This window comes from Ovis aries, chromosome 7 (genome assembly GCF_016772045.2).
Source record: "Ovis aries strain OAR_USU_Benz2616 breed Rambouillet chromosome 7, ARS-UI_Ramb_v3.0, whole genome shotgun sequence".
In the NCBI taxonomy this organism is placed as follows: Eukaryota; Metazoa; Chordata; class Mammalia; order Artiodactyla; family Bovidae; genus Ovis; species Ovis aries.
Genome location: NC_056060.1, coordinates 65,051,522 through 65,063,792, shown reverse-complemented (window position 1 = coordinate 65,063,792; position 12,271 = coordinate 65,051,522).

The following is a 12,271-nucleotide window of genomic DNA, read 5'->3' as shown; positions in this document are numbered from 1 at the left end:
TTAAATGTAAGACCTGAAACTATAAAACTCCTAGAAGAAAACACAGAGAAAAAGCTCCTTGACTTTGGTCTTGGCAACAGGTTTGGATATGACACCAAAAAGTGAAAGCAACAAAATAAAAAATAAACAAGAGGGACAATATCAGGCTAAAAGCTTCTGCACAGCAAAAGAAACAATTAGCAAAATGGAATGGCAGCCTACAGAATGGGAAAAAATATTTGCAGACCAACTGTCTGACAAGGGATTAATAGCTAGTATACATAAGGAAGGCTGAACGCCAAAGAATTGATGCTTTTGAACTGTGGTGTTGGAGAAGACTCTTGAGAGTCCCTGGGACTGCAAGGAGATCAAACCAGTCAATCCTAAAAGAAATCAGTCCTGAATATTCATTGGAAAGGCTGATGCTGAAGCTGAAGCTCCAATACTTTGGCCACATGATGTGAAGAGCTGACTCATTAGAAAAGACCCTGATGCTGGGGAAGATTGAAGGAAGGAGAAGAGGCCAATAGAGGATGAGATGGTTGGATGGCATCACTGACTCAATGGACATGAGTTTGAGCAAGATCTGGGAGATGATGAAGGACAGGGAAGCCTGGCGTGCTGCAGTCCATGGGGTTGCAAAGAGTTGGGCACAACTGAGCAACTGAACAACAACTAATAAGGAACTCATACAACCCAGTAGCAAAAAACCTCAAACAATTCTATTAAAAAATGGGCAAAGGACTTGAAAGACTTTTCTCCAAAGATGACACACAAATAGCTAACAGGTACAAGGAAAGATGCTCAGTATTACTAGTCATCTGGGAAATGTAAATGAAAATCACAATGAGATATCACCTTGTGACAGTTAGAATATGTGTGTGCTCAGTCATGTCCAACCTAGCCTGCCAGGCTCCTCTGTCCATGGGATTTTCCAGGTAAGAATACTGAAGCGGGTTGCTATTTCCTTCTCTAGGGGATCTTGCCGACCCAGGGATTGAGTCAGGGTCTCCTGCATTGGCAGGCAGATTCTTTACCACTGTGCCACCTGGGAAGGTGCCTGTTAGAATAGCTATCATCAAAAAGACAGAGGTAAAAACCATTAGCAAGGATGTGGAGAAAAGGGAACACTTGCGTATTGTTGGTCAAAATGTATACTGATATAGTTACTATAGGAAACAGTGTGGATATTGTTCAAAAAATTAAAAATAGAATTACTGTATGATTTAGCAATTTCACTTCAGTTATCCAAAGGTAAAGAAATTACTTTCCTAAAGAGATATGTGCACCCCCATGTTGATTGCAGCATTATTTATAATAGCCAAGGCATGGAGACCACCTAAGTATCAACTGGTGGATGAACGGATAAAAAAATATCACACACACCCAGCAGAATATCATTCATCCATAAAAAAGAAAATTTGATCTTTTTCAACAATAGTAAGGGACCTTGAGGGCATTATGCTAAGTGAAATTAGACAAAGAAAGACAAAGTGTATGATTTGACTTGTGTGTAAAATCTAAAACAGCTGAACTCAGAGAGAGTAGAATGGAAGTTGCCAGGGGCTGGGGGTGGGGTGGTGGTGGGAAATGGGCAGATTTTGACCAGAGGATACAAACTTCCAGCTATAAGATGATTAAGATTTAATGTGCAGCATGGTGGCGGTAATTAATAGTCCTGTGTTATGTACTTGAATGTATTGATGTACTGTTAAGAGAAAATGATAATTATGTGGAGGTGACGAAGGTGTTAACTAACCTTATTGTGTTAATATTGCAATATGTTTGCATCAAATATTCATGTTGTATATCTTAAATGTATGTATAAGTCAATAATATTTCAATAAAGCTGGAAAAAAGCATTCTAATATACATTAGTTTCCTTTCAATCATTTCCCATGTATTATAGAAAGATAATTGTGTATAGTATGTATCCAATTTTATGAGTAATGTAATATATAAGTTTTCCATTTAAAAAGGTACTATTTATAAACATAATTAGATAAATTTATAATATCTTTCTGAGTGCATATGTCATGGTTTAGTTAACAATTCTTTTATTGTTGGGATATTTTGGTCGTTTCCAATACCATTGCTAGGGATATTTTTTGTGCAAAAGGCTTTTCTATGCTTTGGGTGATTTTCAAGAGTGTTATTATCCTGAGCTGGGATCCCAATGGCTATGGGACAAGGGACCCTTGCCAATACAGAATGTTTTCCTTTATTTAAAGTACTACCTAATTTGATTTAATAAAATGGGATTTATTACTGGTTTTAGAGAGTTTTCATTGTGCTTATTTATCTTTTGTCTTTCTTTTTTTAAACTGAGAGTGTTTCAGTTTCCTTATTTTGGTCTTTTTTTGTATTTTGAAATTGTTATTTATTTTATAATTGACTGTTGATTGGGTGCAGTTGTTTATGTGTATGATATATAACTAACTGGTTTTAGTTTAAAAGGTATACCAACGCCCAGAGATTTGACAGCCTATTTGTTCTCTCATTATTTTAAATGGTTAGCCTTGAATTTATCTAATCATATGGTATCAAGAGAGAATTTAAATTATTAATGTTATTATTATTAATTTATTAATAATGTTATTATTATTAATCAACAACGATTTTAACATCACTAAAAGTATTTTTTTCCAATAAGTTGGGATGCCTCCTTTAAAAAGTATTCAACTATAATGTGGAACTGGGTATTTTTCTGGAGTTCTAAGATATTGATATGTTTGTTGATTTTTGTGCCTCAATCATACTTATAATTATTACAGCTTTGTCAAATCTCATAAGGTGAATTTCTTTTCATCTTATTTTGTTTTCAAATATTATTTTGATATTTTCATGTATTCTTTAAGGTGAATTTTAAAATGTTCCAAATCTCATTTCATTACAACTGTGGTAACATAAATTCATTTGAGAAAAAATGACATCTCTTTAAACTTCAATCAAGGAAAACCTTTTAGTTAGGTCTTTCACTTTTCTTACTGAAGTGGTATCATTTTGGTTTTTTTCTTTTTTGTTTTCCGTATTGGTGGAACACATTCCTTGTTGAAGGTTCTGGGTATTTGTTTTAATTCATCTCTAGTCATGTGATTAATTGTGAGATCTCTCCCAACTGCTTACTGTCAGAAGCGCCTGACCCAGGGATGGCTGAACAAGTGAGTATCATTGGACTGGAATATGCACCTAGCTTGACCTGCAAGACTGAATTTTCTGGTTTCCACATCAAATGCGGAAATTTCTTGATCATCTGCCACGAGGGTAATATAACACCTGTGTGTATTCCACTGTTAGCGCAGTTGAACTGCCTAGCCATTGATTTTGTTTGTCTTTTCTCAATCTCACCACTTTGGTGTTCTCAAAACCAACTACACTTCCCCTTACTCTTGGATCATCTTGACCCTTCTTGCCTCACAGCCACTTTCATTATAAATTCAGATTCAGTTCCCATTACAACCTTCTCAGCCTGGGAGTGGTAGTGGCTCCTGGCTATTTCTGGCTGCAGTGCACTGTACATCCCCGTGTTTGTCTCCGTCAGCCCTGCCCACACCACTGCAAACAGTCCAGTGCATTGCAACACGGTGACTGTCTCGGTCGGCACCTGCCCTGGCCTGACCTGGTTGCAGCCCAACTTCCAAAGGTGAGAGTCCTTATAACCCTGGAGGTGAGAGGTGGAATCTCATTATTGTTTTACTAGCCTGGGGCTGGGTTCAGTCTCTGGGTTGGGAAGATCCCCTGGAGAAGGGAAAGGCTACCCACTCCAGTATTCTGGCCTGGAGAACTCCATGGACTGTCCACGGGGTTGCAAAGAGTCAGAGGCGACTGAGCGACTTGCGCTTGCACTTTCAGCTTGGGGCTTTCTTTGAGAAACAAATGGGGTTGGTCCAACAGAACTGGAGGAAAATGAATTCTTTTAAAGTTGTAAACTTGTTACTTTAAAAAATTACAAAAGACTTCTATTAACAAAAGTGTATAAAGATCATGAGAGGGTACAGTTTAAAGATTAACCACAAGAGTGTAAAATCCAAAGGTTAACAGATAAAGCAGGTACCCATGCACTCATTGGGCTTCCCTGGTGGCTCAGTGGTAAACAATCTGCCTGCCAATGCAGGAAACCCAAGGTTTGATCCCTGGGTCAGAGAGATCCCCTGGAGGAGGAAATGGCAACCCACTCCAGTATTCTTGCCTAGAAAATCCCATCCACACAGGAGCCTGGTGGGCTATGGTCCATGAGGACACAAAAGAGTCAAACACAACTTAGCAACTAAACAACAACAACAATGCACTCATTAGCCAGCCTGATTACCACACGTAGAAGCCCTGAGAAGGTGCTACACACGAGCTGAAAAGTACCTCCACGCACCACAACTTGCTGTGTTATATCGGCAGATTTGCTCTTTTTATTTTTTCCTCCTTTTTTTTTTTTTTTTCTCTGAGCCAGTGGAGTTACTAGACTCCCCACATCAGGTTCTGTGATGTTCAGGGTCTTTTAGAGGTTGGCTTAGGATGACATGGACAATATATACTCAAGCAGTGAACATGTTGAACTTTTGACGGTTACTGAGTTTGAATAACTTGCCATTCTTGTTTAGGAAGAGAAGCAGGCTCCAGTGGGGAGAGTGGCTACTTTACTTCTGGTTAGATATGGTTTTGGAGAAGGCAATGGCACCCCACTCCAGTATTCTTCCCTGGAAAATCCCATGGATGGAGGAGTCTGGTAGGCTGCGGTCCGTGGGGTCGCTAAGAGTCGGATACGACTGAGTGACTTCACTTTTCAGTTTCATGCATTGGAGAAGGAAATGGCAACCCACTCCAGTGTTCTTGCCTGGAGAATCCCAGGGACGGCGGAGCCTGGTGGGCTGGCATCTGTGGGGTCGCACAGAGTCGGACATGACTGAAGTGACTTAGCAGCAGCAGCAGCAGATATGGTTTTGGTCCACTCGTGTTATTTATGGTTTCAACTTACCCTGGGAGTCCACTTACTCCTGGGTTCTGTTGACTGCTTTCTCTTTAGCATCTCTTCACTTTTGGCCTGGGCTTCTATTGCCTGGTGCCCTTGTATATCTCACAGTCACACTCCAGAGACACAGGGTGTGTGTGTGTGGTACACTTGGAGAAGCGGTGTTGGTTGGGTGGAGCAGCGTCCAGGCAGCAGTTCCAGGCTCCTCTACTTGCCAGTCTATGATCAGTTCAGTTCAGTCGTGTCCAACCCTTTGCGACCCCATGAATCGCAGCACGCCAGGCCTCCCTGTCTATCACCAACTCCCAGAGTTCACTCAAACTTACATCCATTGAGTCGGTGATGCCATCCAGCCATCTCATCCTCTGTCGTCCCCTTCTCCTGCCCCCAATCCCTCCCAGCATCAGAGTCTTTTCCAATGAGTCAACTCTTCACATGAGGTGGCCAAAGTACTGGAGTTTCAGCTTTAGCATCATTCCGTCCAAAGAACACCCAGGACTGATCTCCTTCAGAATGGACTTGTTGGATCTCCTTGCAGTCCAGGTGCTAACTATGATAAACTTCCCTAAACCCACACATCCTGGGCACGACCCTGTTCTTTGAGGTTCCAATGGGCCTGAAAAACCACTCACAGATCCAATTGGTAGAACATCTAGTAAAGGAAATTTGAGAGCAATGTGTCCCATAGGGAAAACGAAATACAGAAGGTGTTCTGATTACAATGTCAGGAAATCACACGTGCAAAGCCATCATACAGAAGATCAAGTGCTCCCTGGTGCTAAAAGGTGGCTAAATAATTTCTTGAAATAATTATTGTGTTTTTCTCTTGTATTTCCTTCTCCCCCCTATACTGTGAAGATGGCTAGGCTGTTTAGGCTTCCATGCCTAGGGGATATTTGCAGACTGGGCAGAATAAGCCATTGAGTTAATAGCTTCCTCGCTCTTTGTGAAAGCTCTAATTGCACTCAAGAAATTGCCAGGTGTTCCTTATGGAGAGGGTGATGTGTGAAGATTTTGGGGGTCAAGAAGAGAAAGAAGAGAGAATAGCTAGCCAGTCTCCTGAGCTGGAAAGCAATCAGAGGTCGGTGGTTTTGCACTGTTGTGGGTACCTAGCATCTAGGCACTGCTCTGCCCAACTAGGGCAACGTCCCCAAGCTGACCCTGTCTCTCAGGAGTTTGAATGTGAGATATATAAGGATGGTCAGCAACAGAGGTGAAAGGATTAGTCGCTAAGTTGTCTGACTCTTTGCGACCCCATGGACTGCAGCCCACCAGGCTCTTCTGTTAATGGAATTCTCCAGGCAAGAATACTGGAGTGGGTTGCCATTCCCTTCTCTATGGGATCTTCCTGACTCAGGGATCGAACCCCGGTCTCCTTCACTACAGGCAGGTTCTTTACCATCTGAGTCACCAAGGCCACAAATGGAGAGATACTAGAGAGAAGGTAGTCAATAGAATGTCAGAGTAGAGACCTGCGCCCTGCTCTGTGGGCCCTGGGGAGGTGGTGATGTAATAGAAAGGGGGACCCCAGGGTGCCGGAGGGACCAGAGTTTCTAACATTGGCAAAGATTCTAATACCTGCCAGTTTTGCTACTGTGGTCGCATACATTTCCAGGACACTGGTGTGACACTGGAAAGGAAGATCCCCAATAACACCTGGTACAGAAACTTCTACTAATGTAGTGGAAGCAGAATTGGAGTTGGAATTAAGTGATTTAAAAACAATAAAGAACACAGCACCTTCTCTATGACTCAGCAATTTCACTCCTAAGTATTTACCTAAGAGAAATGAAAATATATGTCTGCAAAGAAAGACTTGTGCAAGAATGTATATAGCATATTTATCCATAATAACCCAAGACTGGAAATAATCTAGATGTCCTTGTGATATATTCTTGTACTAGAGTATTACAGAGCAACAAAAAGGAATGAGCTAGTAGCACAGCAATAACATTGATGAATCTCAGAAACATGCTAAAAGAATCCAGACATAAGAATACATACCATATAATTTTAATGGTAAGGTACTCTAGAAAAGACACATCTAATCTGTATGACAGGTCAGCAGTAGCCTTGGGCTAGGCATTGGGAAGAAGCACAGTGGAAAATTTTGGTAATGTTGCAAATGTTGAACACACTGATTATGGGTGGTTACTTGAGTGTATAATTTTGCCTAAATTCTTGACTGTGCACTTGAAATGGGGATATTTTATTTTATGCAAAGCAAACTTTAATAAAGCTGATTTTAAAAATGAATGAACTCCTGTGGAAGAATCTCAGAGAAACACCCCCCCCCCATATTATGCTGAGTCCAAGAAGCAAGATGCAAAGAATATATATAATATGACTCCGTTTAATGAAATTCAAGAAGGACAGATGAAGGTAATCTACAGTGCTAAAAGTAGGACAGGGCTGGGGATGGGCCATATGGGAACTTTGTGGGGTGATGGTCGAGTTCTCTATCTTCTTTGGGAGTGGTCGTTACAAGCTTATGTGTATGTATTAAAACTTATACTCTTAAAATATGTGTTTTCCACTGTTTTAATATTTTACCTTCATGTGGCTTTATTAAACAAGGCACACATGATAATAAAAATAAAAATAGACATATTTTGCATACATGAGATTGAGTCATTTTTGCACATTGATTCTTCTCATAGTGGTTGTATAATAGGCACTCCTAGGGCAAAGGGCAAGGTGGATGAGAAACCACATCTTGCTGGACAGCCTACTGCGGGCTGTTTGTGTGCGGTGGTTTAGTTGCTCTGCTGCTGCTGCTGCTAAGTCACTTCAGCTGTGTCTGACTCTGTGCGACCCCATAGACGGCAGCCCACCAGGCTCCCCCGTCCCTGGGATTCTCCAGGCAAGAACACTGGAGTGGGTTGCCATTTCCTTCTCCAATGAATGAACGTGAAAAGTGAAAGTGAAGTCGTTCATTTGTGTCCAACTCTTAGCGACCCCATGGACTGCAGCCCACCTGGCTCCTCTGCCCATGGGATTTTCCAGGCAAGAGTACTAGAGTGGGGTGCCATTGCCTTCTCCGTTTAGTCGTTCAATTGTGTCCAACTCTGTGACCCCATGGAATGTAGCCCACCAGGCTCCTCTGTCCATGGGATTTACCAGGCAAGAATACTGGAGTGGGTTGCCATTTCCTCCTCCAGGGGGATATTGCCAACCCAGGGACTGAACCCACATCCCCTACACTGCAGGCGGATTCTTTACTGCTGAGCCACCAGCAGTCTATTTGTATGTAGCCTTAATCCAATGATTTAGAAATGTATGTGGTAAACAGAAAAGAATAGAACAGTCATCAGCTCTGCCTCATACATAGCAGTTGCGAGTCAGACATCATTCTGGAGGGGCAGCAGCTGCATTTCCCCAAAACTGGGGCTGGGGGAAGGGATTCTCCTTGAAGCACATGAAAAATCCTTGAATAAACCCTGAGCTCTGCCAACAAGAAGGAAGTGGGAGTGGCTTGAGGGACAACCAATACTTTCTGCTCCACCTCCTGTTTTCCCCAGCTCTAGAGCTATTCTTTCCGAGGCTTATGTCTCAGTCACATGTCCGGATCCAGGTGCTACCCACAATCACCAGGTGAGGTTGTTTTCCCCCAAATATGCAAACCTCTTCTGGAAGACTTGGAACTACAGACTCACAATTTCCTATGCTCATTACTCAGTGTAAGGGCCCAGGTCCTCCCACAGCATCGTGGGTTCCTTATGGTATACGTCACCTGGGTGGCTTGTTCCCCACCTGTGGGAGACCTCGAGTTGGCTGAGGACAAACTTAGCCATTATCATAGTGCTGGGGCTTTCTCTTTATGATACTGCCACGTCTTGGCGGAGTCTATCCACCCCTTTTTACAGAGAGGGTGCGTGGTCTGCGAGCCTACTGGGCTAAGGCAAGAGGAATGTCTCCTTGGTAGGACTGAATGTGGTGCTGAGTGGAGTGGAATCACTCCCACTCAGTGGTGGATGTGTGAAGACAACCTGCTGTCGAATGGCAGAGTTCTCTACAGACACCAGCGGAAAGGAAAACTGAGCTCAGCCGCCAAGTGCTCTTCAGAGTTTGGCAAGGTAGTGCTGGTTCCCATGGACGCTTGCAGCTTCCTGGAGCTCACGTTCTCCTGACGGCTCAGCACCTCCTCTTCCCTCTTCCTCAGCACTGGCTTTCTTTATTTAGTCTAAGGGGCTGGCAAGTTCTCTCACTTTGTATCTGAACTTTTGAGATCCATTTCCATCCCTGGGATGGGAAGATCCCCTGGAGAAGGGAAAGGCTACCCACCCCAGTATTCTGGCCTGGAGAATTCCATGGACTGTGTAGTCCATGAGGTCGCAAAGAGTTGGACACGACTGAGCGACTTTCACCTTCACTTTCTTACACTGCATGCTTTGTGTTTGTGGGCTTTATTTTCTAGCTCTGTGGTGGCTGACCTGCACCTAGCTATCTGGGCTGAGGACCTAGGCAGTGGGTGGAGTGGAAACAAACTCATAGAAAGACGACTTGAACAAAGGTGAGTCAGGGAAAGAAAGAGGAGGAGAGAGAGAGTGAGCGAGCAAGCAGAAGACTAATCTGCAGTAGCATCCAGTTCCAAGCATGTATGTAAATAGAAGCAAGAACTTACCTGACCCCATACTACAAAATTATTCCCATGGGCTAAAAAGGGTTAATGCAACTTCTAAAAAAATACTGAGATTTGTTTGCACTTACTGCTGATAATGGCCCTCCAAAATGTCAAATAAACCCAATCTTTTCCTCACAAGCTGCCTTGTCTATGGTTGGATGATCTAATTAACCATTTGCCCTCATTAAAATGGGTGTATTGGCTTGGTCAAAAAGTTTATTCAGGTTTTGCCACAACTTCTTATGGAAAACCAAACAAACTTTTTGGCCAACTCAATATTTTCTAAGCAGTTAACAGTTGTGTACCCTTGTCTGAAGCAATGCACTCCAATAGGACTTTATGTGATGATGGAAACAGTCTGTATCTACATTGTCCAATAGGGTCCAGAAGCCACAGCAGGCTATTGATCACTTGAAATACGGCTAGTGGAGCTGAGGAACTGAGTTTTTAGTTTTATTCAATTTTAATCAATTTAAACAGCCACGTATGACTAATGGCTCCTGTATTAGCCAGCACAGGCCTAAAGTTTACCTGTGTGCTCTGCTAAAATGTGAAGGGAGCCTCACACTGCCCCAGCCTCTGAGTGAATCAGTCAGCATTCTATCTGACTTCTACCTTCTCAGGTGATTCGTCCCTTCGAGAACTGAGGGTGGGTCCTTGGAAGGCTGTTGTACTTTGTGTGATAAGGTGTTTGACATAGTTACCAGGCAAGGGAAAGATATATTTCATGTCATGACCTGAAATAGACCGCCAGCTATTTCTTTAGCAAAGATGAATTTATTCCAGATCAGTTCAGTTCAGTCGCTCAGTCGTGTCCGATTCTTTGTGATCCCATGAATCGCAGCACGCGACCCCATGAATCACAGCACGCCAGGCCTCCCTGTCCATCACCAACTCCCGGAGTTCACTCAGACTCACGTCCATCGAGTCCGTGGTGCCATCCAGCCATCTCATCCTCGGTCGTCCCCTTCTCTTGCCCCCAGTCCCTCCCAGCATCAAAGTCTTTTCCAATGAGTCAACTCTTCGCATGAGGTGGCCAAAGTACTGGAGTTTCAGCTTCAGCATCATTCCCTCCAAAGAAATCCCACTTGACTAGCATAGCCTTGACTAGATGGATGGATGTGAGAGTTGGACTGTGAAGAAGGCTGAGCACCAAAGAATTGAAGCTTTTGAACTGTGGTGTTGGAGAAGACTCTTGAGAGTCCCTTGGACTGCAAGGAGATCCAACCAGTCCATTCTGAAGGAGATCAGCCCTGGGATTTCTTTTGGAGGGAATGATGCTGAAGCTGAAACTCCAGTACTTTGGCCACCTCATGCGAAGAGTTGACTCATTGGAAAAGACTTTGATGCTGGGAGGGGTTGGGGGCAAGAGCAGAAGGGGACGACTGAGGATGAGATGGCGGGATGGCACCACGGACTCGATGGACACGAGTCTGAGTGAACTCCGGGAGTTGGTGATGGACAGGGAGGCCTGGCGTGCTGCGATTCATGGGGTTGCAAAGAGTCAGACACGACTGAGCGACTGAACTGAACTGACCTGAACTGACTAGATGGACCTTTGTTGGCAAAGTAATGTCTATGCTTTTGAATATTCTATCTAGGTTGGTCATAACTTTTCTTCCAAGGAGTAAGCGTCTTTCAATTTCATGGCTGCAATCACCATCTGCAGTGATTTTGGAGCCCCTCAAAATAAAGTCTGACACTGTTTCCCGTCTATTTCCCATGAAGTGATGGGACCAGATGCCATGATCTTCATTTTCTGAATTTCCAGATCAGTAGAGAATTGCAATTTGGGATCTTTATCCATGTGCAAGTCCTCCAGTTGGCAAGGGAAGAACACTTTTATAAAGGGGGAAAAGGAAGTTGGGAGGACTGTCGCAAGCATAGAGCCCAGGGCTTTTTGTTGGCTGAGTCCTTAACCAGGAAAGAAGAGGAAGCTATTTTCTTCCTGTTGGGCTCTGCTATCATCACAGGGCATGAGAGCTCCCCCTTCTGGTCTCCAGACCCTGTTTAACTCAGGTTTCCATTTATTAATTTTTCACTAAGGGGACAGGGGAGCTTGTTGCCAAAAGGTAGATCCTCGAGGTAAATGGTGATGAAACATCATTTTCCAAAATGTAGATTGGATTCATTTACAAGAAGGTGGCTGGATCTCAGGGTTTGGCATGGACAGTTTTCCTCACAAACACTTGTTTACCCGGACAACAGGAGTCTGTCCGCTCTCATTAGATCACGAGTTCTCCTGGCACAAACGTTGCCTAGCGCTGCATTTTGCCATGCTTCCATGGCCTGCAGTACTATATACATCTTTTCTGACACCCTCCTCTCTCACCACTGTATCCAGTCAATCAAGTCCTATTGAGCATTTCTCCTAAATATTATTACATCTATTCACTCCTTTCTCTCCTAGTTTCCACAGCTTTAGTCAGAGCCACAGCAACTTTTGCCTGGATCATTCTTGTGGGCTCCTTGCTTCCAATCTCTCGCTTCTCTAATTAGGGTCATCATGTCAGTTGGGCAATTTGTATACTGCCAGAGGTGACTGGCCAAGGAAGTTAGTGGGACTGAAGTATAACCTGCATTCTTGTGCCCAGGTATGAAGCTCTGTTTATCTGGAGAGAGTACCTTTGTAATTTGCACCAAGGTGCCACATAATCCTGATGGCTATCCAAGACGGCAGCCACTAGCCACATGCGGTTCTTTAA